Source organism: Rhinopithecus bieti, unplaced genomic scaffold (assembly GCF_001698545.2).
Source record: "Rhinopithecus bieti isolate Rb0 unplaced genomic scaffold, ASM169854v2 scaffold_6876, whole genome shotgun sequence".
NCBI lineage: Eukaryota > Metazoa > Chordata > Mammalia > Primates > Cercopithecidae > Rhinopithecus > Rhinopithecus bieti.
Window position 1 is genome coordinate 758,787 of NW_016805229.1, and position 8,609 is coordinate 767,395.

The 8,609-nt window shown below is 45.6% G+C and overlaps 1 long non-coding RNA gene across 2 annotated transcripts in view; it reads right to left on the bottom strand.

The window, feature by feature from the left end:
- The window catches only part of LOC108529409 (uncharacterized), a 12,244-nt gene extending 9,592 nt beyond the window's left edge, over positions 1-2,652 (bottom strand). The window contains exons 1-3 of one of the 2 annotated variants that reach the window (XR_001885522.1): positions 2,618-2,652; positions 1,501-1,596; positions 209-278 (exon numbers count right to left, since the gene is read on the bottom strand). This is a non-coding gene — a long non-coding RNA (uncharacterized LOC108529409). Of the gene's footprint in view, positions 1-208; positions 279-1,500; positions 1,597-2,278; positions 2,408-2,617 lie in introns of those variants that run through there. The other variant, XR_001885521.1, reaches the window with a different exon arrangement.
- Between the last annotated feature and the right edge of the window lie 5,957 nt (positions 2,653-8,609).

Here is an 8,609-nt window from a genome sequence, read left to right on the forward strand (position 1 = left end):
AAAAAAAATTGAAAAGGGAAAAAAGTAAGAACAAAATGATGATGGTTATTTTTAAAACTATGTCATTAAACCTGGAAAAAAATCTCATTCTGCTAAGCGGAAAAAAACTGCAGGATATTAAACTATATTAATAGTATGGACATAAGTATATTTAATAAAGAAAAAAAAACATATAAGGGAGGAGAAAAGTCTAAAGAAATTTACCTACCAAATGATGGGTGGGTTTCTCTACTTTTCTAGGTTTCTCACACTTTCAGCAATGTGATTCTCATACTTTCCTAATGAAAAGAAATACATTCATTACATAAAATAAATGAACTGGACCAGGCATGGTGGCTCACGCCTGTAATCCCAGCACTTTGAGAGGCCGAGGCAGGCAGATCACCTGAGGTCAGGAGTTCAAAACCAGCCTGGGAAACATGGTAAAACCTCGTCTCTACCAAAAATACAAAAATTAGCCAGATGTGGTGGAGTGTGCCTGTAATTCCAGCTATTCGGGAGGCTGAGGCAGGAGAATCACTTTAACTGGGGAGGCAGGGGCTGCAGTGAGCTGAGACTGTGCCACTGCACTCCAGCCTGGGTGAGTGAGATTACATCTCAAAAAAAAAATAAAATAAAATAATAAAATAAATGAGCTGAGCATCAGTTAAATACCATGCCAGAAGGGTCTCTGAAGAACTCTCCACAATAGAAGTATGTTTTAAGTCCCTGAGCCTTCATCCCCTGCCTATGGACAAGGGACTCTCTGCACTGGTTCTGGAACACTCCAGTCCGCCATGCCCACAGATTTAGTTAGAAAACCTTCCCAAAAAGAATTTAGTCCAGGTAATTTCAAAATGAATTAATTCAACTCAACGAGAACTTTTGTAAACCTCCAGTGTATCCGGTTCTGAACTTTTGTAGGCCTCCAATGTATCCTGTTCTGAATCTGGAATGCTCATTCAGTCACAAAATAAACATTTATTGAGTACCTACTATGTGCCAGACAAAAGCTACTCGTTGGGGTGACAATGACAGAGATGGGCAAAATATTCATCTCTTTGGAGCCACAGACTAGTGGGAGAGGCAGATGAGTGACCAGTCAATGGTAATACATCCTAATAGACAGTTTTATTGGGGAACAGCTGGGCATGGTAGTGTGTGCCTGTAGTCCCAGCTACTCAGGAGGCTGAGGTGGGAGAATCACTTGAGCCTGGGAGGTTGAGGCTGCAGTGAGTCACGACTGCACCACTGCACTCCAGCCTGGGTCTCAAACAACAACAACAACGAAAAGGCCAAATATGAGCTCAGAGCTCAGACTCAAGGGATGAACGAGGCCAGATCAGATTAAAGGACAAAAGCTGTTTCCAGCACAGAGAATAGAATATACAAAGACTCAGAAACGAGAGAAGATGGATAAATTCAAGGAACTGAGAGTGATCTCAAAAACAAAACAAAACAAAACAAAACAAACAAAAGATTTGTCATGATCAGAAGAGACAGTCCCAAAATACCACTCACCTGGGGGGGCTCTGGGGCTGGACTGCCCGAATTGGAATCTCAGCCCTATCATGTGAGCTCAAAGTGCTTCACCTCACTGAACCTCGGTTTCCATATCTGTAAAACGGGGTAGAAGTAGAACTTATCTCAGAAGAGTTACAAGAACTAGAGAAGAAGTGAGCATTGTTTATATGTACTTGTTGCTATGGATCTAAAACTGCCAGTAATAACAATAATAATAATAATAGCTTATGCTTTTGTTGAGTCCTTGCTTTGTACCTGGCCAGTGACAGGCACATTATCAGTAACATAAATGCAGGTGTCTCATCTAACCCTTGCATCAACGCTCAGAGATGTGTTTTATCAACATCCCCATTTTACAGATGAGGAAAACTGCGCCAGAGCAGTTGCACAACGTCACAGCTGTTCCTGGTGCTTCACCCTGATCCTCACTGCCAGAAAACCATTCATCATTCAGCCTTTGCTGGTCTGTGCCTAATGGCTTATACCAATACTTTCTACAGAGAATTCCCCTTGGCTAGCAAAAGCCATTTCACCCAGGGAGTTATGCTGTCACATGCTGGACTGGTCAATGACTAAGCGATATGAGGGGAGAGGAGTCGCACAAAAGTCTAGTCCTCTTGCTTCAAGGCAGAATACACTCCAGAGACCCACGTGAGATCAAGGCTAGCCTTAGCCTGAGAGCCCATTCTTGCTTGGCTCTGTCCCCTCCCCCATTGTCCTTCTTCCCTCACTTTCCTTCTCCTGAGAACCTGCACCTTGAATAAACCTCACCTACCCAAATCTCATTCTCGGGCTTCCAAGGTACCCAACTTGTCACACGACTTGCCGGGATTTGGACCAGGCTTTCTCCTTCCAAAGGGCCCCACGTGAAACCACCAAGCTACACCAGGCTCATCTCAAAGTCAGAGTCATGGGATCAAAGAACAGTTGCTGATGCCAACCCCTGCCGGCACGAGCCCACTGCTGGGGAAACAAGGTGAACCAGACATCTCAGACTAGGGGAGAGAATCCAAGAAGAAGATGAGAGGAGATGTAATCATCTGTTCTCATGCTGATAATAAAGACCTACCCAAGACTGAGTAATTTACAAAGGGAAGAGGTTGAACGGACTCACAGTTCCACATGGCTGAGGAGGCCTCACAATCATGGCGGAAGGCAAGGAAGAGCAAAGCCACACGGTACAGAGCGGCAGGCAAGAGAGCTTGCGCAGGGGAACTCCCATTTATAAAACCATCAGATCTCGTGAGACTTACTCACTACCACGAGAACAGTATGCAGCAACTGCCCCTATGATTTCATTATCTCCACCTGGCCCTGCCCTTGACACGTGGGGATTATTGCAGTTCAAGGTGAGATTTGGGTGGGGACACAGCCAAACCATATCAGGAGGGGGCACAGCATTAGGACGCAGCCTGCACTACTCTAATTCGGGTGGGGGGAGGTTGCTGAAATCCACTCATAAGGGTAGTTTTAAAAGAGCATCATCAAAGAGACAGGCTTTCCAGTCTTGGTCTCCGGGAGAAACAGAGGGAGAGTGAAAAAAACATGGGCTTTAGGCCGGACGCATGGCTCACGCCTGTAATCCCAGCACTTTGGGAGGCCGAGGTGGGTGGATCAGGAGGTCAGGAGTTCAAGACCAGCCTGGCCAGCATGGTGAAACCTCATCTATACAAAAAATACAAAAAATTAGCCGGGCATGGTGGTGTGCACCTGTAATCCCAGTTACTCTGGAGGCTGAGGCAGGAGAATTGCTTGAACCCGGCAGGTGGAGGTTGCAGTGAGCCAAGATCATTGTGTTACTTCACTCCAGCCTAGGCAACACAGCAAGACTCCATCTCAAACCAAAAACGGGCTTTAGACAGATCTAAGCTCAAGTTGGATCTCCGTTGCCGGGCCTCCGTTTCATTATCTGTAACATGGAGATCACAATATTCACCTTGCAGAGTAGATTAAGCAACTGGCATGTGTAACGTGCCCAGCACTGTGTCTAGCATGTGCTAGGTACTTGGCATGTGTTTATTTCTTTCCCTCCCTTGTTCAAGGCCACATAGTCCATGACTGGCAGAACTAGAAGACTTCTCCTTTATCCAAAATCAAAGAACTCCTACAAAATAGAAATAGCCCCCTGCCCGCTCCTGCCCCCAACCCACCCGCTACCTTAATAGTTTATTTCCCAGTTATTCAATGCAAGAGACTTAGCCCAGCTAAAGTTATTCAAAATCGACCTTGAGATCAGGAACAAATTGGCTACAGCAGTCAGCGATTGGCAAATGCAATCTAAATGCCCCAGGCGGCATTAGAGCCTTCCACGTTGACAGGAAGAGTCAATGTGCATCTTGGAAAATTCTGAGAAAAAAAAATTAAAGGTCACTGCATTTGTAGGCAGAATGGGTTTTCTTGAGACCATTACAAGCAGACTGCCTAAATTGCAAAGATTCCAGGCTTGACAGCTCCCGGAGGACTCCAGATGGAAAGAACTCCACCCCCATCTCATATACATCCAGGCTGCTGTCTGTGGATGTCTGAAGGTTCTCCCACCACCCGTGCTGTTGTTGAAATTCCACAATCAGCCTGCAATGCCCCCGTGAACCATTTTGCTGGGATGGGAGGACCAACTTAGGGCCAGCCCTGTGTTCCAAGGGGCTGACCAGGCAGGACAGCCAAGGAGGCACAAGTCTGTAAGATGGGTCCAAACATGACTGTAGGAAGGGGGTCTTGAGCCAAAGCAGGAAAAATCAAACCCCAACACAAGTGTAGAGAGAGTCAGATCATAAATCACACGTACACAGGGTCCGAGAACCATGGGCTAGGAACCAGCAGATGACAGGCTAGGATAATTGATCATTACAACAGTTGTGCTGTTTTTGTTGTAAGAATAGTATCAATATTAATAACAACAGTAATATGTATTGAGTGGCTTCTGGAGCCAGGCACTGTGCTAAACTTTTGCATGTATCCTCTCACTGAATACTCACAGCACTCTACAAAGTGGGTACTGGTTTCATGCCCATTTCACAGAGAACATAACTGAGGCTCAGAGAGGCATCTACAAGGTCACCCAGGTAATCAGGAAAGCCAGATTTCAAGGGCTTGTCCACATCACTCTGTGACATGTGGGGAACTCAAGTGTGTGTTGGCTTAACTCAAATAAATAGTAAAAGTTAGGCCGGGCGTGGTGGCTCATACCTGTAATCCCAGCACTTTAGGAGGCCAAGGTGGTGGATCACCTGAGGTCAGGAATTCGAGACCAGCCTGACCAACATGGCAAAACCCTGTCTCTACTAAAAATACAAAAAATTAGCCAGGTTTGGTGGTGTGCATCTGTAATCTCAGCCACTCGGGAGGCTGAGACAGGAGAACCGCTGGAACCCAGGAGATGGAAGTTGCAGTGAGCCAAGATCGCGCCACTGCACTCCAGCCTGGGCAACAAGAGCGAAACTCCGTCTCAACAAAAAAAAAAGACCACCAACAACAAAACAAACAAATAGTAAAAGTTAATTCTCAACACGAGCCAGTCATTTTTTAAAGTATCTTACGTTTTTCTTTTCCTTTACTTATTATTTTTTGAATTGACAAAAAAAAATTGTCTATTGTGTACAACCTGTTTTGAAATATGTATACATTGCGGACTGGTGAAATCAAGCTAATTAACACGTGCATTATCGCATATACTCATAATTTTTTGTGGTAGGGATGCTTCAAATTTACTCTCTCAGCAATTTGCAAGAATACAAACATTTTTATTAATTATAGTCACTATTTTTCAAACAAGGAAACGAATGCCCAGTAAAAGTACAAAGTAACAGAACTCTTCACGGAAGCTGGGGTATTGGGTGGAAAAGATAAATATAGGCTGGGCGCAGTGGCTCACGCCTGTAATCCCAGCACTTTGGGAGGCAGAGGCAGGTGGATCACCTGAGGTCAGGAGTTCAAGGCCAGCCTGGCCAACATGGCTTTTTTTTTCTAAAAAAAAAAAAAAAAAATAAAAAAAAAAAGGGCCAGGTATGGTGGCAGGTGCCTGTAATCCCAGCTACTTGGGAGGCTGAGGCAGGAGAAGTGCTTGAACCCAGAAGGCAGAGGTTGCAGTGAGCCGCGAACGTGCCATTGCACTCTAGCCTGGGTGACAAGAGCAAAACTCCATCTCAAAAAAAAAAAAAAAAGATAAATACAAATACATCTATATATAATGAAAATACGATAGTGGTGTGTTTTCCTGTTAAGCAAATATTTACTTCCCCCTCATTCCCTTCACCATGGGAAGAACAGAATCATCTGCCCCATTAATGATGGGTTTGTTTTGGCCAATGGAACATGAGCAGAATTGACGGTGTACCAGTTCCCAGCTTAGGCCTTAAAAGACATTGAGTATGTCTGCTTACTCCTCTCTGGAAGCTGCCGACCTTCACCAGGTACCACTGCTTTTCCAATCTGGACCTCAGAAATAAATGTAAGAATCAGACTTGAACTCAACCCACAGCCTAAAGCAGAATCTCTCCAGCTAAACCACAGACCTATGAGCAAGAAATAAGTGCTTATTTTTATAACCCACTAGGGTGGCGTCACTTGTTACACAGCTATAGGTAACTGATACATTTACACATGAATATGTGCCTACTATACATGTGCATATTATAGATACATATGTGTGGCTATGTTACATAGAGATAGATACGTATAAATCCTTAAAAATGTATCTCCATACTTGGGGTAGATATGTATACATATCTATTTGGGAGATAGTAAATGGTGTAGAATTTGGAGACTGCTAAATTTGCATTCTTGCACTGACACTTACGGGCTGTGCATTTTGGGGGAAATTACTTGACCTCTCTGAGCACATTTTTCTCCTTTGTAACATGGAGATAAAGATGGTGCTTATCTCATAGGATTACTATGAGAGTTGAGTAAAATAATACACGTAATAGGCTTAGCAGGGAGCCCAACACACACTCACTCACACTCATTCATTCAATAAATGTTTATTGAATAACCACATTTGCCAGGCCCTCTTCTTGGTGTTTAGAACACAGTTACTAGCTGTGGGGAAAAAAGCTTGAGACAGAGTCTTGCTCTGCCGCCCAGGCTGGAGTGCAGTGGCCGGATCTCAGCTCACTGCAAGCTCCGCCTCCTGGGTTTACGCCATTCTCCTGCCTCAGCCTCCCGAGTAGCTGGAACTACAGGTGCCCGCCTCGTCGCCCGGCTAGTTTTTTTGTATTTTAAGTAGAGACGGGGTTTCACCGTGTTAGCCAGGATGGTCTCGATCTCCTGATCTCGTGATCCGCCCGTCTCGGCCTCCCAAAGTGCTGGGATTACAGGCTTGAGCTACCGCGCCCGGCTAAAAAAGCAAAAGTTAAAAGGATGAGGACAGCCAGTAGCCCTGGAGGGAGGGAGGCACAGGATGTTCTTGTGCCTGGCACATAGTAAGTGCTCAATTATTGGTAGCCGTTTTTATTCTCAAAGTGATTAACATGTGAGAACGAGGGTGTCAGCTGGAGATGTGAAAAACAATAATCAGTCTCTCTGCTCCACAGCAGACCCCTGAAACCCTTGGCAAACCCCAGCCATAGAGCAAGGACCTTCAGTGGGTGAATACAGCCACAGGAACTGAGATAGCTGACACACAGTCCCTGCAACTCCAGCCAGACGCCAACACCAGCTGCCACTGGGAGACGTGAGCTCGGTTTCTCCATGAAAGAGGAAGGTTCCTGGGGCCTCAGCCATGTCTCAAACCCACTGGTGACATCAAACACACGTTGCTCAGGGGAGCCAGCGAGGCACTCAGAAGCTGCAGGGTGACCCTACATGTAGGTGTCAGGAGTCTCAGCGACTTGAGGGTGGAGAAACACCCACGCCTTTGCAAACACTCTTAATGTGATGCCCTTGAGGCCACCTCCTGTTTTTTGGCCCTAATTGGCATATTTTTCTCTCTCCCCAGAAACAGCCATGGGAGACAACATTCCATAGCAATTAAAAGTGTGGTCTCTGGGTTTGCAATCACACTATTCCCCACCATCTGCAACCTTGGGCAAGACACTTAACCCCAGGAGCTTCCCCTCCCGTGGTTGTGATGATTAAATGAGATAACCAGATAAGCCGTTAGACGGAAAACACTCAGCACTTAGCACAGTGCCTGGTGTTCATCATCATGGCTTTTATTATGGACTCATTTTATAAACGAGGTCATCAAGGCCCAGACAGTTTCAGCCATTTGCTCAAGGTCAGAAGGTCGCTCTAACCTTGCCATCAAACCTTGGGATTTTCTTTTTCCTCCGTCACACCATCCCCAACTGATCTACTCCTCAAGTGAATTTCAGAAATCCTCCAAAGATGAATTTTGATCTGCCTAGAGCTGTGCTGACTTAACTGGAGGATAGCACATATTTTCACAACAGGAGGAAACTTGACCACAGCTTTGGGCCCTGCGGATGATAAAGTCATTGTAGGTGAACTTGAGACTGGGATTTGGCCCTTGTGTCAATTGTGATTAGCACATAGTGAAGCAGCGTCATTATCTGGGGGTAATACCCGAGATTCGTTGCCTCACGCCAAATAAATTAAGGACACAGACACACACAAGGAGTGAGTTTAAAAGCAGAGGTTTAATAGGCAAAAGAAAGAGAAAGGAGAACGCCATCTCTCTTCCAAGAGAGGGGCACCCAGTGGGACTTCTGGCCCAAGTCAGAGTGCACCGGATTTTACAGGGTTGAGGAGGCGGTGCCTGATTTATGCAGGGCCCAAAGACTGGTTGCACCAGGTGTGACATTTAAATAGCGCATGGGGAAGCTGGCCACCCCACCCTAGTGTTATTATGCAAATGGAGTCTTTGCCTGGCTGGCTTCTTGTTGCCTGCTCCTTACTGTACATGTGGCTGGCAAAGAGAAGGGAAGATGGAGCCGCCATATTGGACATGCCTAGCTCCACCTAGACTTTTCCTACGGGCATTCACCCGTGCAAGCTTCCAGTTTGCTTGTCTATCTCTGCAGCTTGATTTGACAGGATGCTCTCTGTTAGAAAAGAAAAATGATTTGGGGGCTGCTTTTCATTGAAAGGAAAACCTTACCGAGGACTTCCTTACCCTCACTATCTGCCTAAATAATTTCTTCTTA